A 25,592-nucleotide genomic window follows, 5' to 3' on the forward strand; every position below is an offset into this window, starting at 1 on the left:
CCTATGATGTGAACATGTGTGCAGTCAATAGCTCTGACTACATGGAAACCGGCTCTTGCTGCAATTGGCACTTTAAAGTTGGAATATGATGGATGTGATGACATTTGGACGATTGCGTTCCACACAGCTGGTATGGCGTCACTTAAGGTTGACTGGCACACTCCTGACTGATTAGCCAGCTCCCGCTGGAAAGCCCCTGTTTCCAGGAAGCCCAGCGTGGTCAGCACCTGTGTGGGTACCTGGCTCTTTGCCGTATTGCGCTCTGGGATGGCCAAAGTTTTGCACGGAATGCCAGTATCAGTGGCCTTGGTAATCAAAATCGGTTTATGAGCCAATTATTGTCATTTGCAAGAAAAGCTTTGCGTTCCCTGAAGACATGCTCATGTCAGATTGCAGCATTTGCAAGCTCCTCTGACCCTAATGTAGCCATTGTTTGTGCCATTTTCCACATCATTTTCCACATGCTTTTACACCCATAAAACTGCACATGGATGTGTTAATTGTTGATAAGTGTGTCTCTGATGTGCACATCACTCTGATAACTTCTTGTTTTCACACTGTTAATGGTTTCTACATGCTGGCAGTTGAACAATAGCTGTAGAAATGTGCGTACGCCAGCCAGAATTTTTGTGTGTGACGCAGTGCACATTTCCACATTCACATCACTTTTGATACATCTGAACGTTGGTGTGGAGACGGATGTATGTCACGTTTTTGCACGTAAGCACGCTTTGTACATGAGGCCCCTGGTCACAACCCTACCAAACATCCAGTCCATGCATGCATGTAATGAACATTGTAGGAACCAGAACACATCCCTGATGCTCACCAGAATTTTTGGGAAGAAGTTATACACTCTGCCCCCACTCAACAAAGCATTCACTGTACTTGTGTTATCGGCTGGCTATGATGTCCAACAGCTTACTTGCAGATCCCATAAATTCTCAGAATGTCCCATAGAGCAGTCTGATTAACTGAATCAAATGCTTTGGAAAAATCAAAGACAACACCAAAGACATCTCTTAGGTCACTTAGCAAGACCCAAAATACTTACATCTTAGTTCTCCTGCAACAATATTGACACTGATAAAACATCTTTGTCCAGGGACCTCATGACTTCATAATCTCTTCCCTGGTGTCTTTTGGTCCCAAAATCTGAATGGCACAGCCGAGATAAGCGAATGTCTCCACAAGCTCAATAATTATCCCTCATATAGGTACACTGTTGACTTGGAAGACACTGAAAGCCTGAATCTAATGCTGCATCCACATGTTGGCTGTAAGCAGCAGTGTTTTCAGTGAGGTTCAGTGAAGACAGCACTTGTGATTGTGAATTATTTGTGAGATATTAAAGAGAAGAATCCATCTAAAACCTCAGAAAAAGTTACTTTTTAAGCTGCCATTAGAACAAAAGCTTCCTGTAATAATTGTAATGCTGTGCAAAACGCTAAAACTGTATCTTTCAATTCAGTAAAGCACTGTTCATGTAATTAGCATTAAAAAATATGGTGCCTCACGTTGTCACTTACGGTCTGCAGATGACAGGAATTCTGCTACAACGACCCCACCGACATGTGAGCACTGCATTACCTTTGATCCAGGAAAGTAATAATTCCAGACACCCTGATTCCTCACTCATTCAAATATGAACAAACAAAATCACACACTAATCAAAACTTATGTATCACCAGAGGGGGCGCTCTACTTTTTTTTTTTTTCCTGAATTTTGTGAGATTCACGTATTTCCATCTCCACCTCCTTTCTCACCAGAGGGGCATTCAGAAAATGTGTGTGTGTGTGTGTGTGTGTGTGTGTGTGTGTGTGTGTGTGTGTGTGTGTGTGTGTACACATTCTTTGGCTGTCATCTGGTGAAGTCTGTTGGTCATAATGCTAATCAGTGGCCGGACAAACCTTGGTCGTGTGTTTCGCAAAACACTTCTAGGCACTGAAATAAAGATGTCTGGATTTCATCCCCCCCACCTCTCCCTCTCTCTCTCCACTCTCTGCTTCTCGGATATTGATCGGGTTGAGCGCTTTGAGTACAAAGAGTTAAGGCCTGAAAGGCGAAACAGGCGTGATTTCAGAGAAGTCATGAAAGTTTAAAATGCCTTCTCTTTCAGCCAGGTCCGGGGAGACGTGTTTGCTGCGCGAGTGACCCCCGGGCGCATTTGAAGATCCAATGGTTGAACCTTGCTCATCCCACGTTGAACCAGTCAATACCTATTATTAGCTACTGCCTGCCCTCTGCTACGGGGTCTGACGAGGGAGAGAGAGAGAAAATACCTTCTGAAGGCCTAGAAGTAGACGGAGCTGTGCCTGTGTGTCTGTACACGTTTCTTGGTTTGCCAGTGGAGGGTGAAAATGTTAGAATGTTTCTGCCAGTGTGCGCATGTGTCTCTGTGTAGTAAATGTGCTTGGGAGCATTTTGTGTATACATGCAAGGATGTTTTGAGTTATGTTGATGCAAAGTGAGCGTGTAAGTGTCTGGTAACTTGTGATTTGTGTTTCTTCAAAACATGCCGAATTGTTTCTGCCTTCCGATGTTTGTGTGTCTGTCATCATGGCAAATGTGTTTCTGATTCCATATGCCTGCACAGTAAACGTGTCATGTTGAGTGTTTTGAGTATTTTGCAAAGTGCTAAGCACCCTAGTGTTTCGGTATCACTTGGAATTTGATGTTTTGTTCAGTAATGTCGAGGAATAATACAAAGTTGAGATTTTGAAATGTTTATTCTCTGTGATGAGCAGTGCAAACGTTGGCATATGTCAATGAGTCTGTGTACAATATGTCTGGAAGTAACTTCAAAAATTAACTTCATAAAAACTACCAGAGCCAGTGTTCATCATGTTTTTGAGCAATGAACCCTGCCTTTTGCCAGCACTGTTACTCACAACAAATTTTGTGCTGTTTTTCCTTCAGAGTTGATCTTCTCTGATGAACTTGCAGTGCCTTCTGCTGCTGTTATCATGGAATACCAATAAGTCTGTTTTGCGGTTGGGGGTATTTTTTTTTTCCAAGGTCTCATGGCACCCTCTGCTGTGCTTGAGGACTTTCTATGGCTTTTTTCTCTGTGTTTAAATAAAAAAAGACTTTAACTACTCATCTGCCTGCTCTCCATAACACCACATCTTCAGCTCTGAAATTTTGTGTTCTAATAGATACAGGTGAGGACCTGTCCCAAACAGCAAATGGATCCGGGCCAGATGTAGTACATCCGGTAATAATCCTGAAAACGGATCCGGTCCAGACAGTTTTTGCACCCTGGCCCAGATCCGGCACGGCTCCACTTTTCAGTTCTGGAACACATAGAACAAAACAATAAGCAATTTTATCTGCACTCGGCAGAAACTATCCATTAGCGGTTTTAAACTCAGGGCTGTGAAAACTCAGCGAATCCGCGGGATGTGCGAATTTCATCATGGGGGGGGGTTAGTGGTTTTTTAAATGCTTATCACAAAGCATTTTTTTTCTTTACGACAAGCAAGTTTTATAAGTCCGTGGACACTGACCTGTGCGTTACAGATACAAATCAGTTTCCTCAGATCCACGGAACTTATGCAGAGAATAAATGCCACTCAAAGCATGGCTGTTACGACACAAGTTGTAAAGTGGGACTGGTTGTTCGCTGCAGTGATGCTGTGTGGCTCCTTCGAGATGCTTAAGCTAATGCTACGTTTACACATAATGACGACAAGTCACGAATGCCACAAAGTACACATTCTTGGCCGCTGATTACGAATGTGATGATTCGGGGCAGAGGCATCAGGTGTCCTCAGGAACTGCTGCAACCTGTTACCACACATTACGATTAATGGCACATGTTGCCGGAGAATTATCAGGAACCATTATGCACGGTCAAGAATAGTGTTCCACAGCGCATCGTTAAGTTCTGTCACGTTGTGAACAAGGTGAACTGTCTCCACACACACACCCATATTCATCCAACCGAATTCAGATCGCTCCAGTTTTTCAGAAGAACTTTGTGACTGCATGCGTAGTTGGGCTCTGTGCCATGGAGTGGCGCAGAGAGGAGAAGGAGGACAGAGCCAGATGTGTGGCTTCATGCGGCTCTCGTCTGGCGCATTTCCCCAAACATCAGGCAGATGCAGCAGGTGGAACACCTGCAGGAGCACGCTGAAGAGCACTGAAATTTGACTTTTAGCCAACTTGGGGTCAGCAATCAAACAATGTTGTGCAGCGCAGGGTTTAATTGTGCGCGCACTTCTTCCTCCGCCGAACTGGAGGAGGTTCAGAGATGTCTGGCTGCACGTGAGTCTCCTCTCGCTCCTCTGGTTCCTCTGGCTCAGACTCATTCTCTCGCTCATCGGTTACAGCAGGTGGAACACCTACAGGAGCGTCCTGAGGAGCTTCAGCAGGAACTGTGGACCGACATTTGAAGCCAAGTTTAATTGTGCACACATGACAGAAAACTGATCCGTTATGCGTGCAGTGAAATGTGACGCCACGTTACAAGTCGTGTTAAAACTTGACAGTTTCCATGTCACTTCGTAATAACGCGTGACAGTTTGGGCTCCAAGAACCATCACAGGAACCATTACAAACGTTGTCACGTTCTATTAAGGCTCAATACTCATCAAGATGGATCAATACGCTCAGTTGTGGCCTCCACGACGTGAGACGAAATGAGGGTGGTGTGTGACATTCATGGAAGATTTTTTGACAGGCAAAAACATGCTCCACGAATATCAAAAATATCATGCACCAACACGCACTATTAAGAAACCTATTCAGATGGGTTAAGTCACATTAAGAATGTCAGGCATGTGTCACGAATGACAGAAAAATGACATTCATAACGCATCTTGGTTATGTGTAAACACACCTTAAATGTAACATGTGGACATCCCAAACTTTAGAGCTCTCAAGTTATAAAATAATTTTCCAGCATGTCTGTGTCACGGGGCCACATTGGACAGAGAAAAGATGAAGAGAAAGATGGTCTGAAGAAGTCTGATAAGGACAAGAATCTGTGGAATTGTCGCTGGTTTCATGTACACACCTGACAGATAAAAGCTTGTTATGCTTGTTCAGCTTTTAACATAAAAATGTGCAATGTCAATAAAGAGCACTTTGTTGAAAGCAAAGCAATGTGATTGTTTTATCACTCACAATAGACAAAACTTGATTAGCCATTAAAACACATTGGTGTGATAATATTTCACACCAAAATGTGTTTTATTGGCAGATTAAGTTCTTACAAGAGTTCAAATGTGGACCACATCTGTCCCAGATCTGTGCCAGGTATGGGCTGTAAACGGTTGATCTTTTGTGGATCCGGTTCAGATCTGGTCCGGATCTGTTCCATAACTATAAAGTGGAGCCATGCCGGATCTGGGGCAGGGTGTAAAAATTGTCTGGACCGGATCCATTTTCAGGATTGGTAAATGGATGGACTACATCCAGGATTGGATGTTGGACTACATCCGGCCTGGATCCATTTGCTGTCTGGGGTGGACCTCCGATTTTGGGCCATGTTGACATCTGTTAATACAATAACCTGTGGTTATTCTATTATCTATTAGTTTAAATATGCATGTTGGCACATGTCTGGGCTTGTTCAGGCTGGTAGATGTAAAGTGTATATTAGTTTGTATCATCTGAGATTGCAGATTGCATGTTATGCTGTCACCAGTTACAATTTTGTTTCCATTCTTGTTTTTGCTTCGGTGGCAATGGGTAATCAAGCTCCTTTGCCTAATCTTGTGATCAGCAATATGTATATGGTCTTCCATTTGTCAAACATTAGGGCCCGGTTTCATGAAGCAGTCGAATCTTGTTTAGTCGAATGAACTCACTTAGTTGACTGATTTATTTTATTTTATTTTTTTTTACATTAGTTGTTGCACAAAGCTTTCAGTCAGATAAAGTTTCACGTTATCCAACTAAAGTTTTTAGCCTGGTACAGAGGAGGCTAATCTTATTTTAGTCTTACCTCAAAAAATGGGCTGCAGTGAGCATGTGCACAGCATGCACATTGACAGGCTACCCCAGGTGAAACGGACTGTTAGATCAGAACACGCAGCAGGTGATATGAATGTCACGTCACCCACCTGAGCTCTGTTCCACATGACGTGGTGCGTGTCCCGTGGCACGCCATCCATGTGTGTCAGGCAGGACACGCCTGAAGGGCTGGCTGGACATGCCGCCAGCAGATGAGGACATGATAAGAGCGACCTGCTTCTCATTCATGTCATTTCATGACTGCACGTCTGTGACCATGGGTCATCTACAGAGGAACAGATGGATCATACTTGTATTGCCGGCTTGATAAGAGGGATTCAATGAAATGTATTGTTTTTATATGTTATTGTCCATTCGGCTGCTCCTGTTTTGTTTGGGGTGGTGCGCGGTTTTATTTTTTCTTAAATATGTCCATGTCCTTCTTGGTATCAGGCATTTTCCTGCACCTTTTACAGGACAGTTATGGTAGCTCAGTGGTAAAGTTTCTGACTGGCAATCAGAGCTTTTGGAAATTGCAGGTTTGAATCCTGTGGGTGGCATGAATTTTTATTTATTTATTTATTTATTTTGCAGCATCGCCCAGCTGCTCACACTGTGTTCCCGTGTGCACGAAACTGTCGCAGTGGCATTGTACATGCCTGCTCGTCAGCTTGATGTTTTCGTGGTTCGCTCATACGAGGTGTTCCGCCGTGGTTCACCCTGAGTTGTACTTATTCGTACTATGTGTGAAGGGGCCCTTAATCTTGTGTTGCATAGTGTGTTTCAGTAATTTTCGTTGTTGCCTGTGCAGGAACTGTGACCATGCTGACTGTGCGAGTAAGTGTTACATGTGAGGCAGGCACTGTGTGATGCATTATATGTATTTACTGCATAACTGCAAGTGTCTCTAGGTGCAAGTTGTGTGTGTATGGGAAGCCTACTGGAAAAGTGATATGTCTATTTGTGTGTTAACTAATGAAAGAACGGCCTTCCATATGACATATACAGGCCACAAAGGGCTACTTTATTACTAATGGGAAGCACACAAGCTTATTCTTTTGAATTACTGATCTAATTACATAAACATGTAATTACTACATTTTCTTTATAAGGCTAAAGCTATAAAAAGACAGATGTACACAAACGCCACACATGAAGTGTGACTCAAATGGCAGTTTTAAAAGCCACATTATGTAAGTTGTATCTTATAATATTTTGAATCAACACGGCAGTAGTAAAACACACCATGTACAATAGAACACTTCCTGGCCATGAACATACAGCACACCTAAGGGAATTAGAATGTAACTGTGGTCCTTGAATGTTGGTGCAAGCACATTTATCTAAAATCACATCTTAATATTTAATTATATATGTCTATCACTGCTATTTTATCTTAAACCTCACCACTAATGGGTACAACATATATAATATGCTTATCAATGCCTTGAGCAACATAAACTTAATTAAGCATATATCCTGAATAACTGAATAATTAAATCCATGACAAGTCACATTTACATTCTGTTTCTTCAGATGGAATAATACACATATTAATTTCTAGATTATTAATAGCTTTGCCACTATTGTAACATAGTAGGTATTAACAAGATATGGAGTAAAATAGATGTACATATCTTTTCCCCTTTACAAAAATATTACTTTGATATAACATGAATTTCTCTGACTTTTATGTTCTGTAAAGAAGATGTTGGGTATATGTGCAGAATTTGAGCATTTTACAATAAATAAATTTTAATCTTAATGTGGAGATACAACTATGGTGGTTCTTACACATTATTATTATTGGCTCTATGGTATTAAAATTAACTGACCACTTTTTCTTGGAAAGGAAATCTAATATGAACATCAATTAGTGACCTCCACCAACGAAGTTGGGCCATGTTGTTTGTTTGTTGGTCTGTTTGTGAACAGCATGATGTGTCATGATGAAATTTTTGCAGAGGATTTATATACCCTAATAAGCAAGAACTGATTCATTTGTCAAGGTCATAGGTCACAGGTCCAAGGTCAAAGTCAGGAAAAATCTTGGAAAAAATCCCTATCCTTTAACATTGAACAAAATTTCAGATATTCATAACTGTGTCAAAAAACATGGAATTTATTTCATATTTGAGAGTATTATGTAGCATGGACTCATCGTCTGACAAAGCTTGATCCAGATCTGATCTGGATTACAGATTTTGTGGCCATTTAAATTTAACATTGAAAACACCTTTTAATGTGTATTTTACATTATGTCTTAATGAAACAGACCCCAGTACCTCTTATACTTGAAACTGAGGTGCAGACTAGCACTCACACACACCTGACAATGTTTAATCTGGATCTGATCCAGATTGTGGATTTTGTGGACATACTGAAAAGCCGATTTGGTGTACATTTTGCATTATATCGCAATCAAAAGTGCCTTAATAATTTTTTGTTATAGACTTATCTACACCACCAAAATTGGATGGAGGTTCCAATTTATGCCTGTTTGTCTATCTTCCAGTTATCAGTCGGAAACCAAGTGACAAGTGACAAAAAGCGAAGACAAATTGTACATAGCAAAGACCATTTTTCAATTTTTCAATTTATTTTCATTTGTATAGCGCCAAATCACAACAAAGTTGCCTCAAGGTGCTCCACACAAGTAAGGTCTAACCTTATAAGATAAGAGCCCCGTCACACACAAATGAAGCCGAATCAGGCAGAATAGAAATAAAAAACAATTTGTGCCACATCTGGGAGGGATTAAGAAATGTGCAAGAATGCCATCCGAATAATCATAGTGTGCCCCGACCCACCTCAAATGATCCATGCACATGTTGTGTATAATAGCACCCAAACACAGTTCGAATGCAGGTGAACACATTTAAAATCCCAAAATGCTGACAGAATGCAGTAAGAATAACATCCCCGTCACACCAGGTCACACCAGAGGCTGAATGAGTCCAAATGCCATCCAAATGGAAATTCGACCCACATTCGTGAAATGTTGAGGTGCAGTTGAAAACTTCGGATAGTATTCTGAGAGCAGTCGAAACAGTCGGGCACAGTCCCATAGCCAGCCCGAACGTAGAGCACATGCCCTCCACTTTCAAAATGCATTTGAGGTGGAAAAATATCGTACGGCAGTCGAGGTGGACTCTAACTGCAATCTGACTGCATTCTAAATATTCTCGTGGTGTAAAAACAGCATTTGAAACAATCTGATCGTGGTTGGGGGTGAATTCGAAGCGGGCCATGTCACATCCAACCAGAAAGGTCCTCCGCAGCATACAGAGGTGGGAAGCACATCTGGAGCCATTCCAAAGGTGATTACTTACTTTACTTACATTGTAGTGTGTTGGTAAATGGTTGCATCGTCAGTCCTTCTAATGGTTTGGAAGCTGTATCGGTCAGTATATGTTTATTACAGCTGTGGCAGCATGTTCACATGGACTGTGACTCAGCGCATCTCTGTGGCATGCTGACGTGTAGCGTGGCCATCTGGATAGGGTGGAACAGCCATGAGAACATGATATCACAGGTACATCTCCTAACACATGAGAAAGACTGACAATGGATCTGTAATATCATGCTCATTATGGACGTGGCAGCGCAATCACAAGTGATGTGATTGAAGTGATCATGCTCATTATGGGTGTAAGTTGCACACTATGCAGAGCCTTTGACTTGCAGTAGGACAGGGTGCCTTGCAGCTGCATGTGATGTTATAGATATGATGATCATCATAATTCACTTATGTTATATAACCCATGAGAGGGCATGACAATGTGTCTGTGAGCTCAGGTTTATTAGAGGAGGTGATGTCTAGTAGTTAAGTATTTGGCTTGAGACCAGACAATCCTCAGTTCAAACCCCAGCATGACTGGAAAGTCACTAAGGCCTCTTGGGCAAGGTCCTTAATCTTCATGTTGCTCCCAGTGTGTCATGAGCGTTTTGCATGGCAACACCCTCATCAGTGTTTGAGTGTGTTTGTGTGAATGTGAGGCATAACTGTAAAGCACTTTGAGGATCTGATGCAGATGGAAAAGTGCTATATAAATGCAGTCCATTTACCATTATGATATAACAGCCCGTTCAGATGTGTGTGTGGTACCCCACAGCTGCGAGACGCAGCTAGAAGCGTTCCAAAGGTGAGTTTTTATTTTTATTTATGTCCTGATGGCTTTCTGACGCAGGTGCACTGTCACGGCTTGAACAGAGGTAGATGGTGCATATGTCACAATATGTGTTCACAGCTGTGATGCCCCAGTCAGCTGTGCTGTGGGGCAGTGCGCAGTGCCTTTGACCCGGCTTGATGCAGCAATGGGTGCCGCACCATACTGTAGGACAGGGTGCCTTGCAGCTGCATGTGGCGTGACAACTATGATGATCATCATAATTCACATACATTATGTAACCCATGAGATGGCATGACCATGGATCTGTAATCTTAAGTTTATTATGGATATAACAGCCTGTTCAGCTGTGCACGCTGCCCCTCTGCTCAGGGATGCACTAGTTCACTAAATTAATGTGTGCCAATGACATTGCACATTACCAAATTTTCTTTGCGCATCCCGAATGGGATCTGCATCCCATGGCAGATTTTCCTTGGAAGCGATCAGACTGTTTCGAATGCTGTTTTGACACTGTGAGAATATATTTGAGTGCAGTCAGAATGCAGTTAAGAGTTCACCTCGACTGCTGTTCGTTATGGTTTCTACCACGAGTGCACCACAAGTGTAGAGCGCATGTACTGTGGCTGCACGAACGTACAGACTGCTGGAAGAATGCTGTACGAGGATTTCAAATGTACCTCGAATTTGCCTCAATGTGGGTCGAATCCTCATTCATGGGGCATTCTGGCTCATTGATGTTAAGTGTGAGCAGGGTATAAACAATGTTCTGTGAAAATTATCTGAAACTGAAAATGTTGGAAAAAAAACCCTGACACCATCACAAGAAAACACCTCCATTCAATTGCATGAACTAAATACATGCTTGTGGTGTTGGATCACATCTAATTTAGCTTGTGAAAAGTCACTTCTAACAGGAATTTGACCTTGATTTTTTTTTTTTTTTTCAGGGTAAAAATTTGTGGAATAGGAAACTAGTGTTGGTGGAGGTTTGCACTCTATAAGCATGGTGCTCTTGTGAAACTTCATCCAGTGGACCAGCAATCAAGTTCAACTTTTAATCTGTGGTAAACAGAGTCAAAAGTGATTATTACATCAAATAAATGTATAATGCAGGGGGCCTGCAGTAAACTGTAGAATTTCACCAAGTCACAACAGGTCCTTCAACCTTCAAGCCACTGCACATTACATATTTCATCCTGCAGCTGGTGGCAGCTAGGACCTCTTCGATGGCATGGACTGCCGGACACATTTCATCCTGTCCCACAGAGCTTTCTCTTATCATGTCCCTGTTTTGTTGAAAAATCTGCCTGCTGAAATAAAACAGTCTGATTCGCTAGAGTCATTCAAGTCTAGATTCATCTGTTTTCCCTTTGTACATGCATTGTATGTCAGCATTTTTCCTGTCCATTTAAATTGTTATTTACAGTGGTGCAGGTCTCTGCCTTATATCTGAAACCTGGGTTTGTTAGTGAAGCAAAGGGCAAGCCGCCAGCAACCACATTAGCAACCTTTACTATTTGATATATTGCTGGGAACTAGTGCTTTAGGTGCTGTTAGTTCTGTCCATCTGATTCTGCTCTTTTTCTGTCTGTCTGAGGTGCTGCAGCAGCAACTGCAACCTAGAGTTTGGTGCCACCTGCTGGTCCACTGGATGAAGTTTCACCTTCCCACTTACCCATGACAACGTGCCATAAGGATGCTGACCCACAACATTAAACCACAACCTAAAATTGGGACTTTTAAGACTCAGATCTGTACTTGACGTTTTGTCAGCACTTTGATCATTTGATCTCTTTTACTGTTTGACTGGCCCAAGCAGTGGGTCACCTCTCTGAGTCTGGTCTGCTTGAGGTTTCTTCCTCAAAAAGCCACCAGAGGGAGTTTTTCCTTTCCACTGATGCCTATGTGCTTGTTCAGGGGAGTTGATAAGGTCAGACCTTACCCATGTGAAGTGCCTTGCGCCAACTTTGTTGTGATTTGGCACTATAGAAATAACCTCAGTTGAAATGAAAATCATTCATTTTCTAGGACATTATCCATCTGCTCACCAAATTTTTTAAACATCTTCTCACAACTTTTTGAATATTTGCCATTCTTCTGGATAACAGTTTAAGAATATATTCTAGATCACCTCCAAAACTGAATTAGTTCTTCCCCCAAACAGTTTCTGTCTGTTCACCAAATTTTACTGAAATATCTTTGTTTTTTGAGGTATGCAGCAAGACAAACAAACATACAGACAAAGCTGGTCAAAAGGTTACATCCTTGGCATAGGTAAGCATAACCTCTTGATGGTGAAAATCAGGTTATATGATTACCCATGCCTGTATGTATGAATTTTGTTGAGTGGTGGTCATTGGGTCATGGAAAAGTTGCTTTTTTTTTTTTTTTTTCTGAAATGATTATATAGCAAGATCACTGACATAATATGCACAGGTACACACAAGTAACGTGAGGGATGCCAAACTTTCTTCACATAACAACAAATAGAATAGTCCTTCTGAGGGTTTACGAGGTCTGTCAATAAAGTATAGGTCCTTTTTATTTTTTCAAAAACTATATGGATTTCATTCATATGTTTTTACGTCAGACATGCTTGAACCCTCGTGCGCATGCGTGAGTTTTTCCACGCCTGTCAGTGACGTCATTCGCCTGTGAGCACTCCTTGTGGGAGGAGTCGTCCAGCCTCTCGTCGGAATTCCTTTGTCTGAGAAGTTGCTGAGAGACTGGCGCTTTGTTTGATCAAAATTTTTTCTAAACCTGTGAGGCACATCGAACTGGACACTGTTCGAAAAATTAAGCTGGTTTTCGGTGAAAATTTTAATGGCTGATGAGAGATTTTGAGGTGATACTGTCGCTTTAAGGACTTCCCACGCAGTGGGATGTCGCGCAGCGCTCCCAGGCGCCGTCATCAGCCTGTTTCAAGCTGAAAACCTCCACATTTCAGGCTCTATTGATCCAGGATGTCGTGAGAGAACAGAGAAGTTTCAGAAGTCGTCGGTTTCAGCATTTTATCCGGATATTCCACTGTTAAAGGAGATTTTTTTAATGAAAGACGTGTGGACGGATTGCAGCGTCGGCTCGCAGCCGCCGCGACGCTCCGCCACAGGAAAAACACCTCTGTTGGAAGCCTTAAGGACAAGTTGGAACATGCCCAACTGTTAAACAATTTCTCAGATATTCACTCCACTGAAAGCCATCAAAAGCCGCCTGGATTTTACAAATGGTTATCAACACGGAGGTGTTTTTCCTGTGCCGCCGCACCACGCCGGCTGCGTCCCGACACGTGGACCTGGGCTGGACGACTCCTCCCACAAGGAGTGCTCACAGGCGGATGACGTCACCGACAGGCATGGAAAAACTCACGCATGCGCACAAGGGTTCAAGCATGTCTGACGTAAAAACATATGAATGAAATCCATATAGTTTTTGAAAAAAATAAAAAGGACCTATACTTTGACAGCCCTCGTATGCTCACTGCCTCTGACCTTTTGCTTTCATGGGTTTAGCCTGGATCACCAGGCCATCACATTCTGATCCTTTCTGTCTTTAGTTGATCTAGATGAGATCTGTCTGGACCAAACATTTTCCAGGTCCTTCTGTGTCTGTAAGTTCCTTGCCTACTACAAGCTTCAATGGCAGCTAGAAATGTGCAGTTTACTTTGCATGAGTGAGATGAGTTGCATGAGTTGTTCAAAAGCTGCACATCATTGACATTCTCTCACAGATTATAACAGTGTCCCTGCACAGGTTCTTTTCAGCCCTGTAAGGCAGAAAAGAGACAAAAAGAAAGCCTAAAATCTTACCTTATGGCATCATAAAGATCTGTAATTGTGAGACAAGCTTAATGGTTGGTGTTCACATACAGTAGTGCTGAATCAAGGAAAATTAGTAGTGGGGTATGCCACAAGCTCTCTGAGTCCAATCAGTCACAAGTCCCACTATGTGGAGATTTGGTGTTTGCAGTAAATCTCCATTAAAGTGGACATATTACTGCTGACAGGGTAGAGGGAGTTTGGGAAAATGGAGCCAATGCAGTTGGCAGAGGTATGACTGGTGTTGGACATTATTACACCAGCATGAATATAGTGCAGCAGATAAGAGAATATTTAGAGCGGAATCCTGCAAATAGTGATGAAAGCATCAAATTTGGCAGAAATAGTCCTCAGACAATCCTCTTTTTAAAAAAACAATTGGCCACTTGAATGTTCAATTGGCGCTCAGGTAGAGGTCAATTGAAAAATTACACAGAAGTCAAAATTAAAAGATGCTCTAATCATATTGAAACCTATGCCACATTATCATCATCATCATCATCATCATCATCATAAAGATTCCAAAAATGTATGGTTTGGATGGTCTGTAGATGAAATCTATGGAGTTATGGGATAAAAACAGCAAGAATGGTGTCAAAGGTCAGTGTTGGTTTGTACAGGGGTCAAAAGTTAAAGTTGCTCCAATTTTGTTAAAAAGTGATGCAAATTACTAGTTGAGTTAACACGGTTCTAAAAAGGAATAGTTTGGACCATGTATCATCCTTACTTATGACGTTACGGGGTAACATATGTCAGCAACTTCAACTTTTGACCCCTGTACAAAATGAAACTGACCTTTGTCACCATTCTTGCTGTTTTTATCCCGTAGCTCCATAGAATTCAGTCACAGATAGTCCAAACTATACCTTTTTGGAATCTTTATGATCAGGCAAATAATGTGGAATGTTTTTCAATATGATTGGAATATCTTTTAATTTTGACCTCTGTGTAATTCTTCAACTGACCCCTACCTGACCACCGATTGAAAAGTCAAGTGGTGAATCGATTTTTTTCAAAAGAGGAGTGTCTAAGGAGTATTTCTGCAGAATTGATGCTTTTATCACCATTTGCACGATTGTTTCAGTTATCTGCTGCACTAATAGAGAAGAAAGCAACAATCCTTACATTTCCTTTGACGTCTGTTTCATTGCAGACAGTATCAACTCAAGATAGGTCATTGTTGTAGTCAACTTCTTTTCATACATCCATTACTACATTTACGGCCTGCAACACATTCCAAAAACAACAACAACAACAACAACAACAATAGAAACAAAAGGAAATGGGACTCTAAAGCATTTACCAAGTTGTAATGTTGCCAGAATTCCAAAAGATATCTGAAATACTGATTTTCCTGAACCCAGAACACATTTCCACTGTGTGATGGTCCAACCCAGATATCTTCAAGCACAAGAGAGTCAATGCTGCTTCTGGATGAGGTTAACATAAGGCTTCAGTGGCATTTGTGAATGTAACTCCATATTGTAGTGCTGGGCAAAGGTTTCTCCATATAATCCCTTGCCCATATTGCTATATCAGCTATTGATGAATGATGTTTTTTGATGTTATGACATCTGATGGATCGGATATCATGGGTGTTCAGCTTAGGCTTGCATCCTTGGCATTTATGTAGTGACATTACACCATATTCCTTTTACTCAGTGGTGGGCACAGTTCCACTAATAAGATAACAGGTGATTATCAAAGGTAATGTTTTTGCAAGCGGATTAGCTTTTCAGATAAGTTTTAAAACCATCATCCAACCAATTATCTTCCAATAAATTGAGTTCCGATAACTTTCAGTCCGATAACATTTTTTTGCTGGTAAAGTGAGGAAAGTTTAATGGTCAAAAACATTTGTAAACCCGAAAATAAAACATTTTAGTCTGTATGTTGTGGACTAATTTTAATATTATTTTATTTCTTTGTGGCCAAGACTCAGTGGGGGAGAGGAGCTCTCAAGGCGCAGGGGACTTCTTTTCTTCACCATTTAGATACTGTTTTGGATTTTTTTTAAAAAGGACGCTTTATGTGGGTTATTTATTCAGATGAGTTCCACTGAAACTAACAGGTAAGAATTTATATTTGCTACACGTCTTTTAATCAATCAATGCATTAAAGCAGCCGCGTTTTAGTTTGTAAATGACGGTGACAGAGATAAACTGTGACTTCTAATACTGTGTTTTACTTCTTTTGAAAGACGATGACAGTGGTTGGAGTTTGATTTTTTTTTATTCATTCATTTTCATGCGTTCTAATGTTTGTGATCCTTGAATTTACCCAGCAGCGAAAAGTGAAAGTGAAACTGGTTTATCAGAAGTCGACAGTGTAATCTGATGTGGCCGCATCAACATCAATACTAAAAGTTATCGGTTATCTGTAATAAAGATACATTTTTTCACAGTTTATCGGTTTAGCATCATAAATGATAACTTTTCAGTTATGGGTTTAATGGTTATCAAAGCTAACTTTTTGGTTAGCTGTGCCCACCACTGCTTTCACTGTGTCATGATATTATTCACATCGGGGCGAATGTGAGGCATTATTTGTAAAGCGCTTTGAGCGTCTGATGCAGATGGAAAAGCGCTATATAAAGGCAGTCCATTTACATTTAGTGGTTCTCAGCCCTAGTCCTCAGGGACCACATAACATACACATTTTCCATCTCTCCCTGCTCTGCCAAATCATGATTATGTGATTCACGTGTGTTAGCACACACATGAATGAGCTAATCAGGATTTGGCAGAGCAGGGAAAGATGGAAAATGTGTAGTTTAGCCTTGAGGGCCAGTCTGAGAGTAGCTCCTTTTGAGACTAATGTGCAAATCTCTTCCAATCTTTCTCTGAAGAACACTTTAAACTTTTCAATATTTCTTTGGCACATTTGTTGACAATCAATGGTAAATAGACTGCATTTATATAGCGCTTCTCCATCTGCATCAGACGCTCAAAGCACTTTACAATAATGCCTCACATTCACCCCAATGTCAGGGTGCTGCCATACAAGGTACTCACTACACACTAGGAGCGACTAGGGGATTAAGGACCTTGCCCAAGGGCCCTTAGCGATTTTCCGGTCAGGCTGGGATTTAAACCAAGGATCTTCTGGTCTCAAGCCCAGCGGTTAACCACTAGACCATCAGCTCCCCATCCTCTGGTCATTTTTGCTCCTCAAAGATTCAGCCTTTTGTGGATGCTACTTTTGCACCAAATCGTGATTACAATCACCTTTTGACATCACCTATCTGAAATAATATCACTGTCACTACTACAACTCCTTTGTGTCGTCCCTACTTTTGTGGAATACATTGTAGGTCTAAAAGGCAGGAATGGATGTATTAACAAATGAAATGACATTGTCTGCACAAAACATGTCTTGGGTTCATACTGTCCATATTGCCCCAACCTTTTCAGATTTAGGGGCTTGAATACTCCAGATTTCACTTTAATATCAGGTAAGTGAAACACAGCAGCAAATGTTGCTTTACTTAGAAATGCAGTCAGGAATATCATTTGGAAATTACAAACACTCTCTATTTTTACACACCAGTTACGAGAACATATCACATTTAATTTGGCAATCATATACTGATATTAAAATGTGACACATAGCACCTTTAAGTGGAGAAGAATAGCTCCGAAAGCCACAGCCTAATGGAGACAAATACTTGGTGTGAAGGTGTTGATTACTGAAATGACAGAGAATGTGTTCACTGCAGGAGGTCAAACAAGTCGGAAATAAATTTCACACAGCATGCTACAACATGACAATATGCCACAAAATAAAGCAGCAATGAAATACCAAATGTGCCCTAAAGAAAGTTTGGCCGTGGCAGAGACAAAGTGTAGGCTGACGACTGCCTCTCAGGACAAACTGTAACACTTAATGGAAAGGGCAGCAATTACAGCACATCAGATGTGTCTGTGGACAACTCTGTAATGCACATGTGCAGAAATGCACTGCACACACACCCAAGTTGTCACATCACAACACACTCGGCTTTCTGTGTGCCGACATAACGCCACCTGGAGCAAGGCCTGGCAATAATGGATTAGAAAAGTCCAAGTCACACTATGTCTGCCCCCAACATATAAACAGCTGCACTTACTCCACACACTCATTCCTTCTAATTGCACTAGACTGAATGACCCCCCCCCCCCCCCCCCCCCATAGCTATAACCCAGCCCTCCCTCGCTCTTGCAAGTCCCAGCTTCAGGGACTAATCCGTCAACCCTGTCCAGTTGGCTCTGGTTGTAAATAGGAAGACGAGGCAGGGCAGCAGGAGCTTCAGTCCCAAGGATCCCTCAGGACAGAGAGGCACAGCACCCAGCATATGCTCCCTAAGTACTGAGCTGGAGGGTGGGCAGAGGAGTGTTCAAACAGGGCACCCTTGGGATTTTGTGTTTTCAAATGTGTATGTGTTCTTGTATTGCTACTCTTATGAGGTCCAAAAGGCATTAAAAAAATAAAGAGAGAGGATAGGGACATTTTACCTATCCACATGAATGCACAATCCACTTTAGATTGACGAGTTATTAAATGATATTATGGATAAAGGATTAACCTTGCTTTTTGGCAAACACTGTTGGGACTCCCAAGACCAAAGTTACCTCTTTGATTATATTAGAAATTAGGTTCTGGTTCATCTTGAATTGAATAAAAAACTGTTCAAATCTGAAATGAGACATCAGTAAACTGAACAGTTTGGTTTTGCTCGCAAGAAGTCAACCACAAGCCACAACCTCAACGAGTACTCACTGAATGCAAGTATGAATACTGGCAATGCTTTCCAGTCAATTTTGAGTTTTGCAGAGTGTTGGTTTTGCTTGCCTTAGCTGCTCTATGGAACATCCTGAGTATTTGTGGGAATACCAAGGATTAGCTGGCCATCATAAACAGCCTATACACAGGTACTGTGAGTTCTGTACACAGCAGTAACAGAATCTCTGAATTTTTCCCAGTGAAAATAGGTGCTTGTCAGGGATGTGTTGTGGCTCCTACAGACTTCATTGTTTGCATGGACTGGTTGTTGGGAAGGTATCTTCAAGCCAGTGGCTTAGGGCCCTGTCCCACTGGCATTTAGGAGGATTTGCAGATGGAATGCGCACAAAAGTGGCCCACATCCGCCAAACAACCGCAATAACCATGTAACATTCCTGTATGAGTCGGCCGCCATCCGTGATCATCCGCAGCCAGGATTTTTGAGCGGCTCAAAAATCCTGCTGCAGATGAGATCCACATCACTGCCTGAACACATACTGAAGACATATGCAGGACATACACAACCAACGCGCCGCATATCCCCCGTCATCCGCTGATATCCGCAACCGACGGGTTGGCGCGGCTTGGCGGCGGACCGGGACAGCGTGCAAAACAGATATGACGTGTGCCCAGCACGGCCACATCACGGTCACAAATGGTATGTCGCGCATGCAGACAGAGTGGGCACGGATGAAGCGAGTGCATCACGGCCGCTGTGCCCCTCATAGGGGCGCCTCCGCGGTCGCCTTCGCTTCTGTTTTCTGTTCCCTGTTATGTCCGCTTTTCTTCCTCATGTATTCGCTGATCCACCCCGGGACATTTGTCATTTCCGCCCACCTTTGTTGCGGACGCTCAGCTTTTGTCTCCTCATTTCATGCGCAAATCCTCCTAAAGCCAGTGGGAAAGGGCCCTTAGGTGTCTTTGTGCCAAGGAAAGTTGATCTGACATTGGTTTAATGCTGGGCTCTTTGGGAATCAATGGACAGCATGATTGCAGCACTTGAGAAGTAGAGTGAGGAATCAGAGTGTCTTGGACAGTGAATGTCCTTGATCAAGACTAAGATCCAGGAATTCAATAGCTTCCTAACAACTCTATCTGTTGAACTTCTAAGAACATTCATATATCCCTTCTCATCATGTATGGCTCTGGTCCTTGTCCTCTTACATATACAAATACATGTGTGTGTGTGTGTGTGTGTGTGTGTGTGTGTTTGTGTGCGTGCGTGTTAATCCAGTGTCCCATTGCGGATTTGTGACACCTGATTGTGTACACTTTTGAAAAACAAGAAACAACAAATATCAAATCCTCAATCGGGACCTGATGGGTGTAATTTGTGGTAAAAGCAGTGTTGTAGGACAATGTGAGCAATCACGAAAGTTTTTAATAGTTTTAAAAATTATGATATTGGGACATATCTTGATCCACAAAACATTAAATTTTTAATGTAATTTGTGCAGATTTTAGACTGAATAATTTATGAATATGGATATGATTAACAATAAATTTCAGGCATAAAGTATGTATGCCTGTCGTGTTTTCTTTTATGTCACACTTTAGCCTTTCTGGAGTTCCACTTTAGTTTTCAGCCATTTGTACTCAGTCAGTTCCCTTTAGTTTGGTAATTCTTTATGGTTTTGTTTTAGGTGCTACTGACTCCAGGGTTGTTTGTGGTTTTATGTTTCACTCTGTCAGTCAATCCCAGTATGTTTATCGGCATGGTCCTGTCACCTGGGGTTCCTCCAAACCCAGTGATGCCAGTAACGTGTTACTTAGTAACGTATTACTCTAATCGACCGCTTTTTTTCAGTAACGAGTAATCTAACCCGTGAATCTTTCCAAATCAGTAATTTAATTAAAGTTACTTATCCAAGTCACTGTGCGATACTATTACGTTTGTATTGTGGGTTGATGGCAGCAGACTGAAATACCCACTTCGCCCACGAAGCGTTTGATGCTATGAGCTATGAGTGCTATGAGTTTTGCTATGCTATGAGTTTTCTGCACCAAAGCTCCAAGTTGAAACAGCAGTTGTCTCTCAAAGCGTGGTGACAGCTGCACTGCACTGAACTTTACAAAGTCATTTTTTATGTTTTTTTTAAAACTCTGTGCCACTCCATATGTGTCTTTCCTAAAAACAGCTGATCCGCACACATTAACAAATGCTTGTTTTGTCCAGCCAAATGCACCTAAAGTCTCTTTCTGAGAATGACATGACATAAGAAACACTGAAAAATGTAAAAAATAAAAATAATTAAAAAAAATCCTACCTGTCAATCTGGTCGTGCTTTTTCCTTAAATAAATGTTGTCAATTCTTTCTGCTCAGACGGCCATCCAGGGGCAAATCCAGGAGGCGGGGGGGGAGCACAGATTTATGTGGATTGGGCAGCTCAGTTATTTTGATGCAAAGCTATATTGTGAACTCATATTACAATACAATGCAGATTGTGTTACTTTTTGGAACTGCTTCTTCTTTGTCTTTCGGCTGTTCCCGTTAGGGGTCGCCACAGCAGATCAGTCGTTTCCATCTCACCCTGTCCTCTGTATCTTCCTCTGTCACACCAACCACCTGCATGTCCTCTCTCAGCACATCCATGAACCTCCTCTTTGGTCTCCCTCTTCTCCTCCTGCCTGGTGGCTCCATCCTCAGCATCCTTCTCCCTATATACACTGGGTCCCTCCTCTGCACATGTCCAAACCATCTCAATCTCGCCTCTCTGACTTTGTCTCCAAACCGTCCCACCTGAGCTGTCCCTCTGATATGTTCATTCCCAATCTTGTCCATTCTTGTCACTCCCAAATAGAATCTCAACATCTTCAGCTCTGCCACCTCCAGCTCTGCCTCCTGTCTTTTTGTTAGTGCCACTGTCTCTAAACCATACAACATAGCTGGTCTCACTACTGTTTTGTAAACTTTCCCCTTCACCCTTGCTGATATTCTTCGGTCACAAATCACTCCTGCCACCTTTCTCCACCCACTCCACCCTGCCTGCACTCTCTTCTTCACCTCTCTACCACACTCTCCATTACTTTGAACAGTTGACCCCAAATATTTAAACTCATCTACTTTCACCACTTCTACTCCTTCTAACTGCACTATTCCACTGGGCTCCCTCTCATTCACACACATGTACTCAGTCTTGCTTCTACTGACTTTCATCCCCCTTCTCTCCAAAGCATATCTCCACTTCTCCAGACTAGACTCAACTTGCTCTCTACTCTCACTACAGATCACAATGTCATCTGTAAACATCATAGTCCATGGGGACTCCTGTCTGATCTCATCCGTCAACCTGTCCATCACCACTGCAAACAAGAAAGGACTCAGAGCTGATCCTTGGTGTAATCCCACCTCCACCTTGAATGAGTCTGTCATTCCGACTGCGCATCTCACCGCTGTCACACTATTCTTGTATATGTCCTGCACTACCCTAACATACTTCTCTGCCACTCCAGACTTCCTCATACAATACCACAACTCTTCTCTTGGCACCCTATCATAAGCTTTTTCTAAGTCCACAAACACACAATGTAACTCTTTCTGTCCTTCTCTGTACTTTTCCAACAGTATTCTCAGAGCAAACATTGCATCTGTAGTGCTCTTTCTTGGCATGAAACCATATTGCTGCTCACAGATCTTCACCTGTTTTCTAAGCCTAGTTTCTACTACTCTTTCCCATAACTTCATGCTGTGGCTGATCAGCTTTATGCCTCTGTAGTTACTGCAGCTCTGCACATCACCCTTGTTCTTGAAAATAGGAACCAGCACACTTCGTCTCCACTCCTCAGGCATGGTCTCACTTTCCAAGATTTTATTAAACAATCTGGTTAGAAACTCTACTGCCATCTCTCCTAGACATTTCCATGCCTCCACTGGAATGTCATGTGGACTGACTGCCTTTCCACTCTTCATCCTCTTCATAGCAGCCCTCACTTCTTCCTTGCTAATCTCCTGTACTTCCTGATTTACTCTCACCACATCATCCAGCCTTTTCTCTCGCTCATTTTCTTTATTCATCAACTCTGCAAAATATTCCCTCCACCTTCTCAGCACACACTCCTCACTTGTCAGCACATTACCATGTGCATCTTTTACCACCCTAACCTGCTGCACATCCTTTCCAGCTCTGTCCCTTTGTCTGGCCAATCGGTACAAGTCCTTTTCTCCTTCCTTACTATTCAACTTCTTGTACAGCTCGCAATATGCCTTTTCCTTTGCTTTTGCCACTTCTCTTTTCGCCTTACACCGCATCTCCTTGTACTCCTGTCTACTTTCTTCATCTCGCCGACTATCCCAAAACTTTTTCGCCAACCTCTTTCTCCTTATGCTTTCCTGGACCTCTTCATTCCACCACCAAGTCTCCTTGTCTTCCTTCCACTGTCCAGATGTCATACCCAATACTGTCCTAGCTGTCTCCCTCACCACATCTGCAGTACTTTTCCAGTTGTCCAAAATTGCTTCCCCTCCAACCAGTGCTTCTCTCACCTGCTCGCTAAATTTCACACAACAGTCTTCCTCCTTCAGCTTCCACCATCTGATCCTTTGTTGAACTCTCACTCTCTTCTTCTTCTTTACCTCTAAAGTCATCCTACAAACAACCATCCTGTGCTGTCTAGTGACACTCTTTCCTGCTACCACCTTACAGTCTGTGATTTCTTTTAGCTTGCATCTCCTATAAAGAATGTAGTCCACCTGTGTGCACCTTCCTCCACTCTTATATGTTACCCTGTGCTCCTCCCTTTTCTTAAAGTAGGTATTCACCACAGCCATTTCCATCCTTTTTGCAAAATCAACTACCATCTGTCCTTCCCCATTCCTAACCTTGATACCATATCTACCCATTACTTCCTCATCACCTCTGTTCCCTTCACCAACATGCCCATTGAAGTCTGCTCCTATCACCACTCTTTCATGCTTGGGCACACTCTCCACCACCTCATCTAACACACTCCAGAAATCTTCTTTCTCCTTCATCTCACAACCAACCTGTGGGGCATATGCACTGATGATATTCATCATCACCCCTTCAATTTCCAACTTCACACTCATCACCCTGTCAGACACTCGCTTAACCTCCAACACACTTTTACCATACTCTTCCTTTAAAATGACCCCAACACCATTTCTCTTCCTGTCCTCACCATGGTACAACAACTTGTACCCACTGCCGATGCTCCTGCTCTTACTTCCCTTCCACTTGGTCTCTTGCACACACAATATGTCTACCTTTCTCCTCTCCATCATATCAGCCAGCTCTCTCCCTTTACCAGTCATACTACCAACATTCAAAGTCCCCACTCTCATTTCCACCCTTCTAGTTTTCTTCTTCTCCCGCTGTTCGTGGCAACGTTTTCCTCCTCTTCTTCATCGTCTTCGCCCAGCAGTAGCCCAATTTCCACCGGCACCCTGTTGGGCAATAGCACTGGTGGCGGACGTTGTTAACCCGGGCCGCGACCGATCCGGTATGGGAATTCGATTCTGAGTCTGCATAGTTTGGTTGGCTTGTTTTACGCCGGATGCCCTTCCTGACGCAACCCTCCTCATTTATCCGGGCTTGGGACCGACACTCAGAATGTACTGGCTGCACACCCCATGTGGCTGAGTTACTTTTTGGAACTGCGATTGTAATAAATCAGGTCCAATTTCCTCATTTATTAAATAATTCACTCGTCCAAAAATCTGCAGTGGGAGGCCAGCTTTACTCAATGTACTTAATGTAATTATAATTTGAGTTTTCTTATTACTTGGCCTACCAAAGCTTGGGATTTGTAGAAGCTTGGAGAACAAGCCATGAAGAATCAGAACTGTGTGTGTATGTGTGTGTGTGCTTGTAACAGAAGAAACAAAGAAGTGTTGCAGGCGATATAACATTCTGGCTCTCCGGTGACTGTGATGTTGCGGACAAAAACCGTGAAGACGCTACCAGGCAGTCATTCGTGTCACCATCACTTGCCATCAAGCAGAGGCCCTCCTGCCTCCACCTCTTCATCATCCTCAAGTTTAAAGTGTGAACAACAAGTACAGAGAAAAGAGAGTCGCTTGCATGTTTGATTGTATTGTTAGTGCATGTTTGGCTAAACTGCAGACAGGCAACTGAAAAAATGGTTAAACAACATGGTAAAGTTATGCAGTGGACATGGACAGATAAATAAGACATGGGATGTGTGGAATGATGAAACAAGTTAACCTATAGTCACAATGCAAAGTGAAATTCATAAGGTTTAATAGAAATAAAAGTTACACACCATCTTATCTGTGGAGGAAATTTGAAACTGAGATGATAAATAGGTGTGACAAAACAAAAGACAAAACTGTTGCCTATTCATTATCTACCATTCCAGACAAGACTATCTCAGACTTTTGTCATAGGCCTTGGACATGTTAGTGGGTATGCATTATTTCTGAGAAAATAAGTTACATAACCGTTACTAAATACACAATGGTTCAGTTACACAAAAATAATGAACCAGGCAGAAGCATTAATTTTCATGTTCAGGCAGGCTGGTTTCAAACCAAACCATCTCAGTGTACCCATCACAGTGATATATACAATCACTGTCAATACTGAATCTTTGACACATCTTCTTACTGGTTATAATGGGCACAGAGCAAGCAAACCAAACAGAGACTAATGGTGTCACTTAGGGACAAATTTACTAAGATCCTCTGTATTGAGTGCGAAAATGCATGGGAATTCCAAACTTTGGTGCACGGGGTTGCACACAACAGCAGGTGCTAACATGATGAAGACAGCAATATGCAAATCAGGATTTCTCTGTTAATGATCATAAGTGCAAAGTGAAATTGAATCAGCCACTTGCAGGTATGTGCAACGTAACACACACATCTTAACAGAAAATATATATATATATATATATATATATATATATATATATATATATATATATATATATATATATAT

General features: G+C 42.1%; 1 long non-coding RNA gene across 1 annotated transcript; it reads right to left on the bottom strand.

Annotated features, from left to right (window-relative positions):
- Window positions 1-147: 147 nt before the first annotated feature.
- Window positions 148-23,407, bottom strand: LOC117523616. The gene is made up of 3 exons (XR_004564556.1): window positions 23,396-23,407; window positions 9,809-9,817; window positions 148-239 (listed from the first exon to the last, which is right to left on the bottom strand). It is a non-coding gene; the product is annotated as an uncharacterized LOC117523616 (long non-coding RNA).
- Between the last annotated feature and the right edge of the window lie 2,185 nt (window positions 23,408-25,592).

Source organism: Thalassophryne amazonica, chromosome 13 (genome assembly GCF_902500255.1).
Source record: "Thalassophryne amazonica chromosome 13, fThaAma1.1, whole genome shotgun sequence".
Taxonomy (NCBI): Eukaryota; Metazoa; Chordata; class Actinopteri; order Batrachoidiformes; family Batrachoididae; genus Thalassophryne; species Thalassophryne amazonica.